Source organism: Urocampus carinirostris, chromosome 12, assembly GCF_059441175.1.
Source record: "Urocampus carinirostris isolate Australia breed hairy pipefish chromosome 12, RoL_Ucar_1.0, whole genome shotgun sequence".
In the NCBI taxonomy this organism is placed as follows: Eukaryota; Metazoa; Chordata; class Actinopteri; order Syngnathiformes; family Syngnathidae; genus Urocampus; species Urocampus carinirostris.
In genome coordinates, this window is record NC_142360.1 from 11,152,194 (window position 1) to 11,172,457 (window position 20,264).

The 20,264-nt window shown below is 43.0% G+C and overlaps 2 pseudogenes; one reads left to right on the forward strand and one right to left on the reverse strand.

Moving 5' to 3' along the window:
• Positions 1-538: 538 nt before the first annotated feature.
• On the reverse strand, positions 539-628 carry LOC148354929 (U2 spliceosomal RNA; annotated as a pseudogene).
• Positions 629-19,797: 19,169 nt separating this feature from the next.
• On the forward strand, positions 19,798-19,944 carry LOC148354930 (U2 spliceosomal RNA; annotated as a pseudogene).
• The last annotated feature ends 320 nt before the right edge of the window (positions 19,945-20,264 follow it).

The following is a 20,264-nucleotide window of genomic DNA, read 5'->3' on the forward strand; positions in this document are numbered from 1 at the left end:
AGGGATGACAAATTAGAAAACAGCTCATATTTTTATCTTATTAGATTATTATGTTCTGCGGTGTTTGTTTCTTTTTTATTTGTTTTATACAACGTAGAGCGCTCGTCTTGGGATCAATAGATCGCAGGTTTGATTCCCGGCTCCTCCGTGTTATATGTCGAAGTGTCTTTGGGCAAGACACTGAATCCCTAATGCCCCCAATAAGCAGGTAGACGCCTTGCATGGCTGACTCCCTATTGGTGTGTGTGTGTGTGTGTGTGTGTGTGTGTGTGTGTGTGTGTGTGTGTGTGTGTGTGTGTGTGTGTGTGTGTGTGTGTGTGTGTGTGTGTGTGAATGGGTAAGTGTAAAGCACATTGTAAAGCGCTTCGGGAGGGTTTTTTTTTAAGGGTTATTGTTCTATCTTCGTTATTCATTATCCATTATCCGTTATCGGTCAGTTCATAATACGCTACAAAGCCTAGAAGCCGGGACACTTACTCTCAGCCAAAAGGCCAAGCTAAGGTCCTAGCCCTAAAGCCTTGCTGCGATCATTGCGAATGCACCGTTCCCGGAGGTACTGCAATACCGGGCCGATGCGTGGAGTGGACAGAGCAAGCTCTTATTCCATCTCTGGATTGCAAAAATCAAAGAGCTTCGGGAAGTCTTCATTGATTTGAAATGCAGACAATTTACCATTTACCATTTACCATTTGTTCTGTTCTTTGAAACAATCCCAGGATTTGTTTTGGCGATGGTTTGCTTTAAAAGGGTAATTCATGTGAACATCAATTTCAAGATAGGTTTCTTTCTCATTTAAAAATAAATCATTTCAGTTATATTGATTGAAAATTATAAATACATTTATGGAAAATCACTTTCCTGAAAAAAATCACTTCATTCACTCAATGATGTGGGTCTTACAGTTACACAATGTATTCATTGTTCTAAGTGGTGTTATGATTTACATTTGGGAGGTAAGTCTTTAGTCCTATCAAACCACCTACAGAATTCAGTCCGGACAAAGAACCAGTGTGAATTTGGGGTATTGGGAATTTTACACTTATTTTTCGTTTTTATGAAAGACAGCCATATACTGCCCCTTAGGTATATAAATGATTGTCAGCCTGTCATGAGCTCTCTCTCTACTGGTAACCAGGACCAATCATCTCCCTGCTCTGTCACTGCACCCTGATCTGTTCCACCTATCTGATCTCGTTTACCACCAGCTGTTTTGAATTCCCTGCCAATCAAGCTCTGTGTTTTAAGCCCTACCTTACAGCCTACCTTTGTCAGATTGTCTGCGAAGCCTACACCTGGAACCTGTTTGTCTGTGATTCTGACTCTGAACCTGGACTTTTTTTACCCTTCTGCCTTCTCTTCTGTTCTGGTCTTCCAGACTCGTGTTTTACCTACTCCAAGACCTAGCACACAAACCTTGTTGCTTGGTTTCCTCTTCATTACATATTTAATAGTCCCAAATCTCCACTTCAAGATTTCTCTTCACTCCAACACTTCGCTCCCGTTTTCCCATCCCCAAATAAACTTTCTTAACGTGACGCAATTGTTGTCCTCTTCTGTCTGGTCCGTGACACAGCCATTTCGAAAATGGACTTGTGAAACCATCACAGCCTTGTTCTGTATTAAAAAGCCCAGGATATTCTGTTACATTTGTTTTATAGTAAAAAAAGAAACTAAACGGAACTGCTCCCCCAGCGTTTGTTTTTCCACATCTGTTCTTGTGACTCGGATATTGATTCAAACATACGAGGCAACGAAAGAGTTTGTCCTCCTTGACTATCCAGTTACGATCGTCCCACCACGCTTAGCGTTCACTCAATTTTGTTGGACTCTTCTCCACCTTTCTCGGCACATTCTTCACTTTCTTTGTCCTGTGAAGATGGCGAGGGGAGATGAAGAGGCCTAGATGCCATCGCTATTGTGGCTACAATCACCCGCTTCTTTTGTGGCAGCCCACGCGTCTGAAGATGCAACTGCGGACAGCTGCGAGCGATACTCGCCACATCCCGGAAGCCGCTGGAGCATTCTTGTTTTGTCTGCGGCTTTCATCAAAATAAGCTTCGTCAGCAAACGCGACACCGCTCATGCCAACATACACAACCTGCGTTCTTAAAGCGATTGTGCACATTTTTCCCATATTTTTCCTTTTGTTCTCCAATACCATGAAATTCCAAGGGGAGAAGATATCAAAGAAGTCGCACTGACGCGCAACCAAGCATTTGTGATGTTTTCTTCATTCGTCATAGAATATGAAAGGATATATAATCTTCAACGGAACTATCTGATCTTCTAGAACAGCAGTGCGTGGGCAAACTATGGCCTGCGGACCGGATAACCAGTCAAAATGATCCTACCTCCACAGGCTTTTTAAAGGACCATTGTGTATTCTTTAAACCCTCCCAGAGATAAGAAAATACATATACACCTTCATATATTAAAAAAAAAAAAAAAAAAAGGAAATTCTATTGACCGTACATAAGAAGCACAGCAGGGCAGTCGTTAGCGCATGTGCAACACAGTTCTGAGGTCATGAGATCGAACTTTCCTGTGTGGAGTTTGTATGTTCTCCCAGTGCTTGCGTGGGTTTCCTCTGTGCACTCCGGTTTTTATCCCACATTCCAAAAACATGCATGTCAGGTTAGTTGGCCGGTCTAAATTGTCCTTAGGTGTGAATGAGCGAGTGAGTTGTCTGTCTCTGTGTGCCTTGCGACTGTCTGGCAACCAGTTCAGGGTGTCCCCTGCCCACTGCCCGAAGATGGCTGGAATGGGCTCCGGCACCCGCGCGATCCTACTGAGGATAAGCGGTGCAGATAATGGATGGATGGATGTACATAAAATAAGCCTACCCTGTAGTGAAAATAAGGTGAAAAATGTTGCGGTTTGGTCACTTGGAGTCTCCAAAAGTTTAATTCTCCCTTGTTCTTTGTAGCACATGTTTTTGGTGACACTTCACAAATCAGGGACATCTATCCGGTGGTCTTGCCCCCAGTGTCCCTTTAAATGCTACTTCAATACTGAATTAATCTGTTGATTATTATGTTGATTTTTCGGATATACTAACGTTTATGTTTCAAACCCAGTATCCTAAAACCGACCATTATTTCAAATATTGATCGCAGAAAATGTGATTTTATTATAATTTAGGTGCAGCTGAAGTTTGGAACATGATATCTAATAGAAGGGACACATAAATGTAATTGGCATTTTTCAAAATAAAAGCGAAACGTTGGAGGCAAATAATTCTACCTCCCTAATTAATTACCTTTAGCTTACAAATAGTTTGCGTTAAGATTCAGCAATGCTGGATTCAAATAATAATATCAAATCTATTACCCACACAAATGGGCCAATAACCTTGTTAGAACGCGAACTGACGGTGGACCCAGACGCATAACGGTTCACACAAACAAGCTTTATTTTATGGGAACGGGGCAGTCATGCGCGGAAAATCACGAGCAGAATACGGGACAGAGTCAAAATACAAGTCTTGCAAGTGCAGAGGTTCGTTGATGGACTGACAAGGAGTGACTGGAGTACTGAATTTAAATAGGACGTGAAAAATCAGGCAACAAGCAGCAGCTGGCACCAAACGAGCGGGCACAGGTAAAGACAATGAGTAATCATGACAAACCTTTGGATGAATTTACAATATTTGATATATCAAAGTTGGCACAATTTTGGTTTTCTTTTCCGACATCAGCAAATAGTTTAATTCAGATTAAACACAAATGTAATCCATCATGTTTTATAATGGATAACAATAAAACATTGACAAATATCTACTGTTCAGGAGTTCTAATTCTGAATTATTTGAATTCAAAAGTTTTTTAACAATAACTAATAAAAGTATTGAGCGATCATATCTGATTAAGGTTGAATGAAAAATTAGTTGTCTTAGTCTAAATATTGTTTTTCAGAATAACAAAATATGCATATTACATTCTGTGTCCATACACCACATCACAGTAGTTTACTGTTTACTTTCGGCCTCGGTGAGAATTCCAGCGATCGTGGAAGTGACAGGCGTAAATATGGAATCAGGTTCGGCCAATCCCCCGTCATAGCCACCGAAAATCAAGAGTTTCCGAAGAGGCCTAGCCTTGGACCGAGATTGTCACTCGCGCAATTGAGCTATTGGTTACGGAGGAGAAAAATAGGAGGAGGAAGGGAGGGGAAGTGTCAACTGGATGTGAAGCTTCTATTATCGCCCATCTGCAGCGAAGCTCCCGTAAGCAGCTTGTTTGTGAGCTGCAGGCCAGCCAGCCATGAAGAGAATATAATTCCGGTCTAGCGTCAGGTAGCGCGACTTGGTTCCATCCGTTGTCGCGGCGGTAAAACGCTAACAATGCGCTCACCAGCCATCCTGGTAAAGGTCTTCACTGGCCAATTGTAGAGTACTGAGGTAATTAATCAGCATTCAATATCATTTAAATGTACGCTAGCAGGCTACCATGTAAATCTTGAAAACCCAAAAGAGTGTCTGAGTTTTCAAAAGCCTATTGTGTGCAGTTTGATACTGGCCTAGCTAGCCTTTAGTGACTAAAAATAACATGGCTGTTGGCGTAATAGCTATCCTTGCCATTGCGACTGCTAGCATCAGCAGCTAGCATTGGGGGTCATAAATGCATACAAAGACTGTCCTGTATATTTTCTTTGCACATTGGAGTTAGATAACTTTTTGCTAAGTTTATGATGCTTGTTTTAGTTTTTAATATTGAAAACCTGCAAAGGAGATGTCTATGTTGTTCATTTTTTTGACTATTATTCCTCACTGTTATTTGTATTATTACTATTATGCACTGTTGACATCATAGATAGATAGATCGATCGATTTATAGATAGATAGATGGATAGATATACTTTATTCATCCCCGTAGGGAAAATTACACTTCCAGCAGTATCCTTGTGTTGAAAAATAAAATAAAGATATAGAATACAAAAATACCCCATACAACGTTTTGCTATAGAGTATTTAAATAGTGCTACGGTAATACGCAAATGTGGGGGTGGGGTTTAATGTGGGCTTTTACTCCCCCGGGTGGAGTTAAAGAGCCTGATGGCATGAGGAAGAAACGATCTCCTCAGTCTGTCCATGGAACAAGACTGTGATAGCAGTCTGTCGCTGAAGCTGCTCTTCTGTTTGGAGATGATGCTGTGTAGTGGATGTGATTCATTCATTGTCATTGTCACGATCAGCCATTAATGTTGCTGTTCTTTGACCTACACATCCTCTAGGGCTTATCTGTTTTATGTAACCAAGGAGATTTAACAGGAGAAACGGCTTGTGTAGTATTTTTAAAAGAGATTGGATTTAGCTTATCTCAAGAATTTTTGTACAGTCCTCTCCTGTTCTCCTTGCAAGTTCAAAATGTATTCTCTCCTCATTTTGAGTTTCTTATAGGAAATAAAATTAATACATATATTTAATGGTTATATTTATTTAGTGTTAAAGTTATTTCCAAAAATAATTTTATATTGAATTTAATATAAGATCAATTGCAGTTTGTGTTTTGTGTCACTCATTTTAACTTGCGGGGGGAAAAAAATGTGATGGCATTATGATCATCATCATGATTATTCATCTCATCTCATTGGCTGCACCGCTTATCCTCAGTAGGGTCGCGGGGGTGCCCGAGCCCATCCCAGCAATCATCGGGCAGTGGGCAGGGGACACCCTGAACTGGTTGCCAGCCAATCGCAGGGCACACAGGGCCAGACAACTCGCTCGCTCATTCACACCTAGGGACAATTTGGACTGGCCAATCCACCTGAAATGCATGTCTTTAGAATGTGGGAGGAAACCCACGCAAGCACGGGGAGAACATACAAACTCCGCACAGGAAGTCCGGTAGCTGGATTTGAACCCACACAGGAGGTTCCTGAGACCTTAGAACTGTGCCGCACACACGCTTACCACTGCTCCTCCGCGCTGCCCATCATGATTATTATTATTATTATTGTTGTTGTTATTGCTTTTGTTATTATCATTATAATGTTTGATTGCATTACATTTTTAATTAGCAGGGCAATGAAAGCATACATTTATTGTTCACTTTAGCTATTTAAAGCCATAAAACATTTTATTTTAAAAAATGTATGCCCTAAATCTTATTATTTTGTTGAACATGAGAGGAAAAATGGATAGAATTATGCAGATAGGGTTTAAAACTTCTGTTGTAATAAGCTTGTAATAATGAAGTAAAGGTAAAAGAGAAAAAAATGAACACTGGAATAATACGACCATTTTATATATTTTACATTTTATATATTTGTCGGGACCAGAACGGAGACAGGACCCACTTGCGTTATGTTTCTCTCAGTTTTATTGGAAGAAAGGAAAGGGTTGCACCCACGATCCAGTGATCACTGGACACGGGAAGCAGGTCGCTCTGAACGCGGAAGTGGGACTTCCGTGGCAAGCGATGGCGGTGTCGAGGACGGAAAAAACGGGTCAGTAGCCAGGACAGGAGAGCAAAAAATGTCGTCGTGATCAGACACAAGTCGAAAGTCAGGAGAGTAGGTCAGGATCAAAAAACGGGTCGAAGCCGGCCGGGAAAGAGGGACTGATGACAGGTGACAGAAAGGAGTGGGTTTAAATAGGGACATGGGAGCCAATCAGTTGGTGCCAAACGAGCGGGCACAGGTGCTTCACATCAATAATCATGACAATATATCCATGATAATAGATGAGGCACGGCCTCGGCTGCCTCCCCTGAAAGATACATGCATCAATCCTTGATCAGAAGTGTGGACCAGGATGGACCAGGATGGACCAATCCTGGACCAATCGTTCCTAATTTTAAAGGTACAGCATGTATTATTTGACCCCAAAATGTGTGTATATTTTGTCATGCAACCAAAAATGAGTGGAAGAATACAAACGATAGAAGCCTAAAAGTGACCAAAAAACACACATTTGAATGTTTCTTTGGCAAGCCTTTCGCGGGGTTTTTGTTCTTTCAGGCACCTGTAGAAGCAAAATGGCTGTCAGTTATGTCACCTTCCTTTAGGTTTGGATCATGATGTACAAAATCCATTCCTCAACCTTTGAGTATTTAAAAAAATGCACATTTATATGTTTATTTTTGCTTGTTTTTTTTTAAATTAAAATTGTTTTTTCAATGAATGGAGTATTCATTTTTTACAATAGGAGGCTCTAAATGTAACACACTGTCCTTTTTGATATTGTTTTTTGAATTTCTATGGTCGGGTAAAGTCGCATTTGTGCTAAGTGTGGCCTCCTCTTGTCTGGGCTGTGCATCTATTGTGATGTGTGCACTGGAATGTAATGTGTCACATTTTTCTCAAGATAAAACAAGAATCAAAAGCGATGTCCCCGATAGCTGGGAGGCCCTCATGTGGGGCCTCGTGTTCGCGAGGGACGATAAACACTATTTACCCGGCCTTTTTTCCCTTTAGATACGCATCAGCTCCCCCTCATTATGCCGCGTGAAGCGTCCCTCATTTACACGGGATAGCATCTCCTTTATCCGGCCTGCAAATACCCGCATCCTTGTTTGCTCGGCTTCTGACGTACACCGGTGGCGAAATACGATCTCCTCCAGGGATCGGTTGACAAACAGGAAAAAAACCTGGAAATGGGAAAGCCAGGAAAATACAACTCAGCTGGCTTTTATTTTTTTGAAGTGTAGTGTTGTCCATGTTTTCCGTTAAGGAAAAAGATGACAGTTAAAATGTTATTTAGTTGTGCGCTCCAAGCACAATCCTCATCCCACTTCTTTTCTACTCATAAACCGTGAAGAAAATATTTTAACACCCTGCTATTTTGCTATTTCTCTAAATTTTCATTGTAGGTGCAGGTCCACTGTGAGAGATAAACTAAAAAGAAAAATCCAGAAATCACAAAGCATGATTTTTTTAACAATTTATTTGTGTGATACAGCTGCAAATGAGTATTTGAACACGCGTGTATTATCTAAAATTCTGACCCTGAAAGCCCTGTTAGTCCACTCCACTCAATGTATCATCCTGAATCAGATGCATCTGTTTGAGGTCATTAGCTACATAAACACATCTGTTCACCTCATACAATCAGTAAAACTTTAACTTATAACATGACAAAGACTAAAGAGCTGTCCAAAGAAGGATTATCTCACTGTTTCTCATTTGCCATTTGAAAATCCATTGATGTATTTTCTCTTTATTTTGATTGTCTGTTTGTTGTGGTTGTTACTTAAGTATAAACTAAACAAGTGACTAACCGACCTACTGAGTTGACTGGGGCATCTGATATGTATGCCTCCTGGACGCCTCCCCAGGAGGGGTTCCGAGTGTGTCCCAGCGGAACAACCCAGGACACGCTGGAGAGACTATGTTTTTGGGCTGGCCTGGGAACGCCTCAGGATCCTGTCGGATAAGCTGGATGAAGTGGCTAGGGATAGGGAGGTCTAGGCTTCACTGCTGAGGCTCCTACCCCCTGACCTGACCTCGGATAAGCAGAAGAAAACGGATGGACAAAGGAAATTGACTAACCGAATACATATTTCAAATTATACATCTTAAATACATATTTCCTCTTAAAATTCAAGAGTAGAGTAAGTCAGCACTGTACATTGCTGACATTTGTGTCCACCACCGTTCGCGAGGAACGTCACCTCTCGCTTCCCTGTTGACACGTTTGGCCCCCGGAGAATGTCGGTGCATAAACAGGGATGACGGCGAGATGGGAGCCCGCTTCCCTATCAAGATTCCCCGTCATATTTCCCCGGCTGACTAGACTAAGCACGGGGCAAAGGCATGAACCGATAAAGGGTGTCTTTCACACAGCAACAACACGTAGCGCTGAGCTTATCGCCGCCCAAGGAGGACAGGGCCTAGATTGTTACATTTGCTGGTTTGTTGTTTTCTTCTTTGGGGTTGCGATAACGCGCCAGGAATCCGAGCACGGGGCTGGGGGGTTTGGGGTAAGACTGTGTGCACAGGTCGGCCGCACAGATGGCAGGAAGATAGCCTACATTAAAAGAAAAAACAAACATAGGCCATCCCAATCAAATTTTATCAAGTTTGGAGAAAAGATCTTTTGAATAGATGATGAATAAACTGTTGATGGAGCCTCATGTATACAAAGTTTGGAAAAGTCACCTCATTTGCTTTTATTCCAAGGGACACTGCGTAAGATTTACCACTTGATGTCGCTGTATGGTGTTGTGTGATCTGAAACGAGTGTTACAAAGCCAAAGGAAGAATAGAAACTACAGAGAATCAAAGTAACAAAAAAGCACCATATACTTCTCATGTTTTTGCCAAGCCTTTTGCCAGTGTCTTTGTTTTTTCAGGTACTCGTAGCAGCAAGATGGCGGACAAATATATCAGCCTGCTCTGCTTAGGCAAGAGTCATCTTATGTTAAATCAATGCAAATTTCCTGAACTACGAGCATTTTTTTAAAATGCCTGTTTTTTAGTTTATATTGGTGAAAACATATGTTGGCCTGGAGAGGGATGGGCGCCACGAGGTTGTACTTGCCCACGACACACCACAGGAAATGGTGCCCCTACGACCCGATTTGTTAAGGGATCCAACCAGCCAAACAGGAGCCCACACGTTTGCAGCATTTGAGCTAAGAAGAACAAGTCAAAATGATCGTACCTCCACAAAATAATGAACAGTGCATGTCTTTTAAATGATACTGATAACTTACTAATTAACTTGTCTGATTACCACTATCCAGTTCTGCCGGTAAAGTACTAAATCAATCGTTTACTAAACATACTGTAAATCAGTGGTTCCTAAAGTTGGCGGTACCGTTCCCCCTGAGGGCAGTGGAAAGATCTGGGGGCGCGGTGAGGAAGAAGAAGGCGGTAGTGGGGCGGTAGTAGGGCAGTAGGGGGGTGGCAGTCCAAAGTCGAAGTCAGAAGTTTGAACGTAGTGCGTTTGTGCAACTGGAAAGCACTGTGTTTTTTTCAAGATTTTGTAGTGAGTGATGTAGTTTTGGCAGACCACAATTGTTACTGTTCGAGTTTTAAAAGCGCCGACCAATCAGAGGCAAATTATAATAATAGCAAAAGCCAATAAACGCGATTCAAAGTTTGCCAGCACCACACTATGCCACACCCACCGTGTGAGCTCATTGAGTGTCATGGCGGACTCCATAAACATAGTCCCAAAGTCAGCAAACAAAAAGGAAACGAAGCTTGCACTGAAGAAGGGCGGGACATCACTTGTATAGACCTGTTTTGGTTTTGACAAGCGGACGTGGAACTGAAGAAAACGCCCGTTGCAGAATTTACTTTCGTGTAGTAGTCGCTAGTTCCAGAGGAAACACAAGTCATTTGTACCAGCACCTTAAAAAGGATCACAGCATGTAAAAAGGATTACAAGTAAAAGACCAAGAAGGTGCATCTAAAAAAAGGACTGAGAGGTAAACAAACCTCCATTAAAGCAGCATTTGCACCCTTCACGCTGTATGAAAAAAAGTTCACAAAGGCACAAAGAAATAACCAATGCTGTGACTAGCTAAAAATGTCTAATAGTCTCAACCCCACATCTGTATTATCGATTAGAGGTAACACTTTTTATTTATGCAAGTTAATAAGTGAAATGTTATAATAATAAGGTGGGGCGCTAGTAATACACCGGGGAGCCAAGGGCGCCAGCCTGCAAAATTTTGGGAACCATTGCTGTAAATGAACTAACGGACATTATATGTTTTTAATAATACAGATAACTCACGAACAAACTTAGATAAAAGACCCCATCTAGTGCTGTCATTAAAATCCAAAACTAGCCATTTACTAAATCAGCACTAAGTTAAATAACCCAATAGAGATGTATTTTACAATGTAATATTGCATAATGCTATCAAAACAAACAACTTACTGACTGAGCTAACTGACAGCAACTAGTTCCATCTGTAAGACACTGTTTTTAACTCAATTACTTTCTTATGAACCGCTTAACATTTAATTTATGTCTAGAAGTAAACACATTAGCACTCCCTTACTAGCCAACTGGCTACCTAGTAGTAGACAAAAACCTTATACTGTCACGGTCGCCTTGGTGACCAGTCTGCCCCGCCCTCTGGGCAACAGCTGAAGCAGTTCCACTAATTGTGGGTCTGCTATTTAAGGCTGCATTGTGGGCTCTGCGGTGGCTGGTTCATTACTTATATACACAATCCCGGTCTGTTATGCTTGTCCTGTTTTAGTCTGTTATGCCTTGTCATGTTTTAGTCTGTTAAGCCTTCACCTGCCTGTCAAGTCTCGACAATCCGTCAAACAAGGGATCGAAGATTCACATCTTGTCATTCCTTCCTTCCAATAAAACTTATGGATCGTCAACGCATTTGAGTTCTCCCTTCATGACTCCTGCCTCCGTTCTGGTCCGGTCACCTCTTCATCCCCGCCACGTCTCGTGACAGAATGAACCAGCCAACAAATAGAACTCAGCGAACGATCCCAGCGCGACTTGGGGAGAGCTGGAGAGCGCAGTTCGGCAGGCGCCTACTGAGTTGGCCTTCCCTGCCCGTTCGAACCACGGCCCCGCCCGTCGTGGCCCTTGCTGTGCCTCGAATGGGGTCCCGGGAAGAATTGACGCCTGCCTGTTCGACTCTCATGCCTGCCTGCCCGACTCCCGTGCCGATTGCCTGCTATTCCGTCTCCCCTGCGTGCCAGCCCGACTCCGACTCTGCTGCCCGTCGGGCCGACTCCGACTCCGCTGCCCGTCGGGCCGACTCCGACTCCGCTGCCTGCCAGTCCGACTCCGCTCCTCCTGTTTTGCCGGTTCTGATTTTGACTCTCTCATGCCTTGTCTGTTCTGATTTTGACTCTCTCATGTCTTGTCTGTTCTGATTTTGACCATCTCATGTCTTGTCTGTTCTGATTTTGACCATCTCATGTCTTGTCTGTTCTGATTTTGACCCTCTCATGTCTTGCCTGTTCTGATTCCGCCTGTCCTGTCTGAATCACCACTCTGAACCAGAACCCCCTGAGTCTGACTCTTCTGAACCCGAACCCCCTGAGTCTGACTCTTCTGAACCCGAACCCCCTGAGTCTGACTCTTCTGAACCCGAACCCCCAGAGTCTGACTCTTCTGAACCTGAACCCCCAGAGTCTGACTCTTCTGAACCTGAACCCCCTGAGTCTGACTCTTCTGAACCTGAACCCCCTGAGTCTGACTCTTCTGAACCTGAACCCCCTGAGTGCGACTCTTCTGCATCGGCCTGACCTGAGTACGACTCTTCTGCATCGGCCTGACCTGGGTGCGACTCTTCTGCAGAGGCCTGTCCTGAGTGCGACTCTTCTGTAGAGGCCTGTCCTGTTTACCTGTTCTGATTTTGCCCGTCCTGTTTACCTGTTCTGATTTTGCCTGTCCTGTTCTCGTCGGTTCTGCCTGTCTGTTATCCCCTGTCCAGTTTGCCCACCAGACCCCCTCCCTGCCGAGCGCCGATTCCGATCCGCCCGACGCAGATGGCGCCTGCCTCTCCCCGTTCCTGCGTGTTCGGAGGAGGGAGCGGGGTTGCCCCAATCGCGAGCGTCAACATTCCGGGGCGTGAGGTTGTAATTTTTTCTGTTTGGGACCTCGGGAGCTGTCCCTTAAGAGGGGGGCTCTGTCACGGTCGCCTTGGTGACCAGTCTGCCCCGCCCTCTGGGCAACAGCTGAAGCAGTTCCACTAATTGTGGGTCTGCTATTTAAGGCTGCATTGTGGGCTCTGCGGTGGCTGGTTCATTACTTATATACACAATCCCGGTCTGTTATGCTTGTCCTGTTTTAGTCTGTTATGCCTTGTCATGTTTTAGTCTGTTAAGCCTTCACCTGCCTGTCAAGTCTCGACAATCCGTCAAACAACGGATCGAAGATTCACGTCTTGTCATTCCTTCCTTCCAATAAAACTTATGGATCGTCAACGCATTTGAGTTCTCCCTTCATGACTCCTGCCTCCGTTCTGGTCCGGTCACCTCTTCATCCCCGCCACCTCTCGTGACATATACATATGTCAATGGCTATGATTTATATTCATTATAGCCAGTCAACTAACCAAGGTAATAAGTCATTACCCAGGTCATTTTTTTAATATCAAACCTACTTTGCTAGACTTTTTATATGATTAAATTTTAAAAAAAATGAATTTGAAATAATCAAAGTTTTGTATAAAAATGTCATGACCAGAACAGAAGTAGGACCCAGATGCTAAACATTAACCACAAGTTTATTGAGAAAAAGAGGAAAGGCAGCGCCCGCGATCCGGTGTTCTGGACGCAGGAAGCAAGCCGCTCACAGAATCGGATCGTGATTTGAATGCGGGAGTGGATCTTCCGGAGCGGCAGATCATGGTGTCGAGGATGGAAAAAACAGGTCAATAGCCGGGACAGGAGAGCAAAAACGTGTCTGGGATCAAAAACGGGTCGTAAACCATGACAGGTCGTAGCTGGAGACAAACGGGGAAATCAGGAATGGACACGTGGAAAACTGGTGCAAAAAGCGGGCCTGACGGGAGTCAGTGTCAAAGTGCTTTCCTTGTAGAAACAGAGGTTCGCTGCAGGACCGACAACAGGCGAGTGAAAGGACTGGGCTTAAGTAGGACGGGGAACCAATGAGAAAGCTCGTAGCGGCTGGCGCTAAACGAGCGGGCACTGGTGAAACTAATCAGTCATCATGACAAAAAGCATCCATTGTGCTGGAAAAACACCCACAAAAAATATCTATTTATGAACTACAAAAAGCAACTTTGAAATATTTTGTTTCAGTGAAAAAAAATATGTAAATATTAAATTAAGAGTCCTGTTTTATACGTAAATAATATCAAGTAAATTCAAATAATTCCTTAACAGCTCGCAGAAATTACTATTCATAGGATGACAACCGAATTGGTCAGGTGAAGTTGGCCACTGGACGATATGCCCTGTCTAAAGAAACGAGTAGGACAAAATGAGGGTGATACCCCTGCGTAACCCCCACGCCCAAACCCCAGGCCTTCAACAAAACCTTCCCCTCCACCCCTAGCATGATCTCTTTTGAGCGCACGGGCTCTTTTTTAATTGTGACAGTAAACTGCTGGCTGTTACGGGCTGTAAAGCGGGATTTAAAACTTGTCAGACAAGACATGTTTGAAATTGCTTTAAATAAGTGCACTGTGTTGCTGTCAAGCGCGAGGCTTAGAGGGGGGAAATATCCCCACAATTGAAGCACTCATCGAGACTCAGCTCGCTGCTGGTGCTGATGCTGCTGCCTAGGCAACACGCACAAAAGGATGCCATGCGAAGCAGTAGCACCTCCTGCTGCACAACACAAGTAATGCACTGTCAAACCACGCAGACGCACGAAAGTACTCCACTTTGCTTCTTTATTCATGCAAATGTGACTAACTGCTTCAAAATTATGCATTCCGTGAGAGCATCAATGGCATGATGCAACAGTTTCACTCCATTTTTGCAAATACGAGTCGTGCTTTCAAAAATTAGGCGAGCGTTTTTTTAAAATACTGTATTATGATTGCTTATAACATCTGCTTCCTGAACTTCTACTAGTAATGACATTTTGTTTAACTTGTAGTGGCAAGAATATTTGATAACAAGTGCAGTGTGGGAAAAAATAAGGCCACTTTGATTTTGACACTGGTTTTGAAATTATATTACTTTGAATCACAAATCGAACTGTAACTACCGTGTATCTTCTGATTTCAATATAACTTACAGCATATAAGATAACTTGAAGTTTAACTGTGATTGCTCCTTTAAAAGCACATACAAATACAAAACAGGAAAACAAAAACGACTACCTGAAACATGTATGATTCAGTTTTCAATTGCAATGCCCTGCCCTATATTCTATGAGACACAAGAGTTCCTCTTTTTGTTAACGAATAGATTTGAATAGAATAGAATAGAATAGAATAGAATAGAATAGAATAGAATAGAATAGAATAGAATAGAATAGAATAGAATTGAATTGAATTGAATTGAATTGAATTGAATTGACCTGATTGTACATTGCAACATGTGAAACACACGACGAAATTAAAAAAAGCCATACTAATGGTGCAAAAAAATGTACAGAATTTAAAATAATATGTTAATCAGGCTAACACTATTAAAATCAATATAAAACAAATTAAATAAATCCAGTAAAATGAATTAATAATTAAATAAAAATAATACTGATTGATCTGTAAGGGGCCACCCACGTTTTTTTGTCTTTTTTTTTTGGGACGTCATGGTGCTGTTTCTGTTTTTGTGTCCTTGATTTTGTTGCCTCCTGTTTTATTGTAACATTGGATGCTCTCTTAAGACTATGTACAGACGGAAATTGTTTTATGTTCGTCTTCCTAGTTAAGGAAAAGATTAATTTAAAATAACAAAGAAAAAAATAACAATTATTACATTTCAGTAACGTTTCTGAACTACGTTTCTGAAAATCCTAGAATAAATGTAATTTTCATGACAAGATTGCAAAGAAAACGTCATGACAAATTATAATATGTATACACTAATCCTCGGATATAACGTGGTTTCATTTTTACGGTTTTGCTACTTCATGGATTTGCATCATGCAATCTGTTCTGCATTCTGATTGGCTAAACAGTCTCTCCTGTATCATTATTTGACATTTCAGGAGCTATTTTTTATAAAATTAATTGATAACAAAAAACGTTTGTACAGTACTTTTATCTGTTAAGAGAGAGATTATCATCACAGCTATTTCAAATAGATTGTACTTATATTCTGGATTTTTTTTCATTGTGTGTATATATATATATATATATATATATATATATATATATATATATATATATATATATATATATATATATATATATATAAATATATATATATATATATACTAGGAGACGCTAAAAAATACACAATGGCCCTTTAAAGATTTTTTTTTTTTTAAAGACAAAAAGAGAGCAAGATGATTTCCACAATTTCCTTCAAAGGCGCTTGACAAAAACTGGAATTCTCAGAAGACGGATTACAACAATCCTTAAAAAAGGGAAGAATAAAGGGAGTTGTGGTCTTTTTCTCATTTTTTTTTCAGGGGTCTTGTGATCTATCCCCCTCCTCCCACCCGCCACGTGGTAGAGCGCTTATCGGGATTAGATGGTCCGGCGTGCGAGGGGCCTTGCAGTTATTAGCACCTTCTTACAGGGAGTCGGCACAACAGCCGCAAAAAGGCAAGCAAGACACAGCCTGAGAAGACTTCCAATATGATTTGCTTATAGCTATTAATATGTATGCCTTAAATAGAAGCACACCGCTAAGCAGCTTATGATATTATGAAGAGAATGTTCCCTCAGGGGCATAATGTGGCAGCGGTGACAGCGAGGAGAGATTCCTATTTAGCCAGATGGGCTCTACTTACGTCGAGCATCCTCACCCAAAAAAAGAGGAAAAAAACGCTTGTAGGAGGGAAGATGGCGCCGGGTGGGTAGGGGGTTCTTCGTCGATAAGCTCTCGTGCAGGCCGTGAATGAAAGACAAGCATGAAAGTGAGCTTTAGCCTCTTTCCCCAGATTCTCATTGAGGCAGATAGGGTAGGTGCCTCGCCTCGGCCCTGTCTGATTAAGCTAGTGTTCCCACAAGAAGCAAGACATGGCGCAGACATTGTCCAAGCTTGTCCAGGTGGGGGACCTGTCAGTGCAAAACGCCCAGCTTAAGCTAGCGAGCAACGCTCCCAGGGAAAAGATTAGGACCCGGGAAGACACGTTTGCCTTTTTTTTACTACAGCCCCCCCACGCTTGCTCTCTTTTCTTCATCTGAATGCTTAATTCCAAACAGTTCCTCCTCGTTCTCGTCGTCTGCCTGCCATCACTTTTCATTAGCGATAGCGCGCTAATCATGGGAAACTCGCTCACTAACGTGGTTAAAATTTGGCACTAATATCTCAGGACAAGCTCATCGTTTCGAAAATGACTCCAGAATGGTCACAGAGTAGAAAAGGAAGGATACTATTGCAGGCATGTCAAACTCTGTTTGGCTTGAGGGCCATATCCAGACCTTATCACCTTAGGCGAGGCCGGGTTTGACATTTTTTTTTTCATTTTAACAGTTGAATAAATGCAGCTTTACAGCTGAACCAACTCAGCACACTAAGAAAACTGGGAGCCATGAATTTAGATATGCTTTCTTGAATTGTCGTACTGCTTTAAAATAGATAAAACGAAACAAAAAATACGATTTTTTTGTCATGATTACTGATGTGACCTAGCTGTGCTCGCTACTTTGGCACCAACCGTCGCGGGCTCTGATTGGCTCCCGATCAGTACTTGTACCCTGTCCTGTCTGTCCCCTTTTGGTCTGTCCGTCTGCGAACCTCAGTTAACACTAGGCAAAACTTTTTCAACCCTGACTCCCACCTGTCCCGTTTTTTGCTCCCGTCTGTCCCCCGGCTTCGACCCATTTTTTTATCCTGACCACGTCCACTCTCCCGTCCCGGCTATCGACGTCTTTTGCCCCCGACCACATTTTCTCTCCGATTCTGGCTTACGTCTCATTTACGACCCCAACCAAGTTTTTGCTCTCTGTCCCGGCTACTGACCCGTTTTTCCGTCGCCGATACCGCCATCGCTCGCCACGGAAGATACACTTCCGCGTTCTGAGCGAAATCTGAGTACCAGAGCGACCTACTCCCCGCGTCCAGCAACCACCGGATCATGGGCGCAACCCTTTCTCTTTCTTCCAATTAATGCTTATTGGGGGTATTGGGGTTTCAGTGTCTTACCCAAGGACACTTCGGCATGTAACACGGACAAGCCGGGATTCGAACTGGGATCCCTTAATCCTAAAACGATCGCTCTACCTCCTGAGCTACTGCCGCCCAGGATGGATGGATGGATGGATGGATGGATGGATGGATGGATGGATGGATGATGGATGGATGGATGGATGGATGGATGGATGGATGGATGGATGGATGGATGGAAGGATGGATGGATAGATGGGCAGATGGGTAGCCAGACGGACGGACCGGCTAAAAGATAATAAGATGAATGTTCAGATGTACAGATGGACTAATGGTTGGATGGATGGATGGATGGATGGATGGATGGATGGATGGATGGATGAGACCATTTTGTGTGGCACACCAGATAAGGTCTCACAGTACACTCTCATGCCTGTCCCAATGGTTGAAAAACACTGCCTAAGTTAAACCTGAGTTTAAGTGTATTTCTAAAATATTGCTTTTGTTGTGAGGTAAGGGAATGTGCAAGATAAAAAACAAGGAAGAAAGAAAATAAAGACAAATTTAGATTTATTTTAATGTGAAGTTATAGTATGTCAAAAAAAGTGAGTACAGCCCTCATATTTCTGCAGAGACTGTAATATAATGTTTGATAGAACATAACTGAAGACACGTCACTTTGACTCAATGAAAATAAGTATGTTGACAAAGGCCATGGCTTGCTTGAAAGATCTGCTTTGGCCTGATGAAACAAAGATCTAAGTATCTGGCTTAGATAGCATGAAGCGTGTGCGGCGGCAATTGGATGAGGAGTACAAACATATTTGTGTCATGCCTTAAGTCAAGCATAGTGTTGGTTTGTCATGGTTTTGGGCTGCACGAGTGCAAGTGGATTTGAGGAGTTGCATTTTACTGAGGAAAACTGGAATTCAAGCATGTACTGTGAAACACTGGAGCAAGGCATGATCCCCTCCATCCAGAAACTGGGTCGCAGGGCAATGTTCCAGCATGACAATAACCTAAAATAAACTTCTAAGATGACCAAGGCTTTTCTAAATGGGCTAAGGGTAAAGGGGATGGACAGTTAAAGCATGTCTTCAGTTCTAAACCTTATAAAACATATTTTGGGCATTCTCAAGCGGAAGGTGGAGAAGCACAAGATCTCAAATATCCCCCAGCTCTGTCATGTTGTCATGGAGTGGCAGAGCAAAGCAGAGGCAATTTTTGAGGCTCTAGTGAAATCCATGGCCAGGTGAAAGAAGGTGGTTCTGCACAATCATATTGGCCATATTGAACTTCAAGTACTTTTACTTTAGGGTTTACTCACTTTTGTTACCAGTGTTAGGGGCCGGTCACACAGACATTTACGGCTGAATCACGGCCAGAAATTTCTGCCTTTGAGGCGGACGCTATAGGACGCATTGAGATCGCCATTCAGACGAGTTACGGCAGTGCATAACACGAGGTCGGAAATTCGCGCGCGGGTGGCAGCACGAAAAAATTTTGCGCTGTTCAATTCTTGAGAGCGCGTGGACACAGCCTTTCACGAGTTAATCGAGGCTGGACCGCGGCCGTAAACTTCTGGCCGTGAAGCAGATGTCGTTGGGCGCTGTTGGACGTTTTGAGACCGCCATATAGACGAGATAGAGCAGTGCTTTACTCGCGGTCGGAAATTTTCACGTGGTTGGCCGCGTTCAAAACTTTTGAGCTGCTCAAAAGTTTGAGCACGTGTTAAACCGCGTGCCGCACACGTGGTCAACACGAGGTAATGACGCGGAAATGACGCGGAACGACGTGCTCTGGCCGCGGCCAGGGCGTAGTTACACATGGGTAGGACGGGAAATTTCAGCGGGTAATCGTGGGCGGAGCATGGTAATAGCATGTTCTGCGCCTGTATCGCGGTGTTATTACGTGAAATTAGCGTGTTACGCGTGTGACAGTCAAACGCCTTTCTCCGCGTATATACAACGCGATTTGCCGAGCACACCATTGTGCTCGTGACGTCAAGGGGGTGAACATGGATCACCGTCAGCGTAGTTTCTCTTCATTTCGAATAAATCTTTCGGTGCATCATCAATGGTCGTAGCAAGGCTGTGATGCTAGGTCCTTAGCTTGGCCTTTTGCTAGGTCCTTAGCTTGGCCTTAGCAAGGCTTTGATGCTTGGTCCTTAGCTTGGCCTTTTGGCCGAGAGTACTAGGTCCTAAGCTTGGCCCTTTGATTTTTGCATTCCGGAGATGGAATAAGAGCTTGCTCTGTCCACTCCACGCATCGGCCCGGTATTGCAGTACCACCGGGAACGGTGCATTCGCAATGATCGCAACAAGGCTTTAGGGCTAGGACCTTAGCTTAGCCTTTTGGCTGAGAGTAAGTGTCCCGGCTCCTAGGCTTTGTAGCGTATAATGAACTGACCGATAACGGATAATGGATAATGAATAACGAAGATAGAACAATAACCCTTAAAAACCCCAAAACCCCTTTTGGCCGAGAGTAAGAGTCCCGGCTCCTAAGCTTTGTAACGTGTTATGAACTGATCGATAATGGATAAATAGCAAAATAGATAAAACAATTACCCCCTATAAATCCCTCCCCGACAGCGTAGTGATCTCGTCTTAACCCATATTAATTTCTTG